Source organism: Chrysochloris asiatica, unplaced genomic scaffold, assembly GCF_000296735.1.
Source record: "Chrysochloris asiatica unplaced genomic scaffold, ChrAsi1.0 scaffold00452, whole genome shotgun sequence".
Taxonomy (NCBI): Eukaryota; Metazoa; Chordata; class Mammalia; order Afrosoricida; family Chrysochloridae; genus Chrysochloris; species Chrysochloris asiatica.
Genome location: NW_006408970.1, coordinates 818229 through 818548, shown reverse-complemented (window position 1 = coordinate 818548; position 320 = coordinate 818229).

Genomic DNA, 320 nt, shown 5'->3' with positions numbered 1-320 from the left:
ATTGGAAGTGCTTAGAGGTTATAAGCCTTCAGGAAAAGGGAGAGGTGTTTGTATACTAGGCACATCATTATTACCCAGGTTGTGTCTTTGTTTAGGATGACTTAATGTATGTGGTGGGGGGTGGGGAGAGGAGGGTGATGGAGAAGGGAGAGAGTGATTTAGTTCTCCAAGACACACTCTACTGCTGCTAACACAACTCAGGAGCAGACTCAGTCCATTAGTATCATTAGCCCCAACTTAGAGATGAAGAAGCTCAAGCACTGAGAGGTTCAGTGATTTGCCCAATATCACAGCTCAGAAATAGCACAGCCACGATTTGA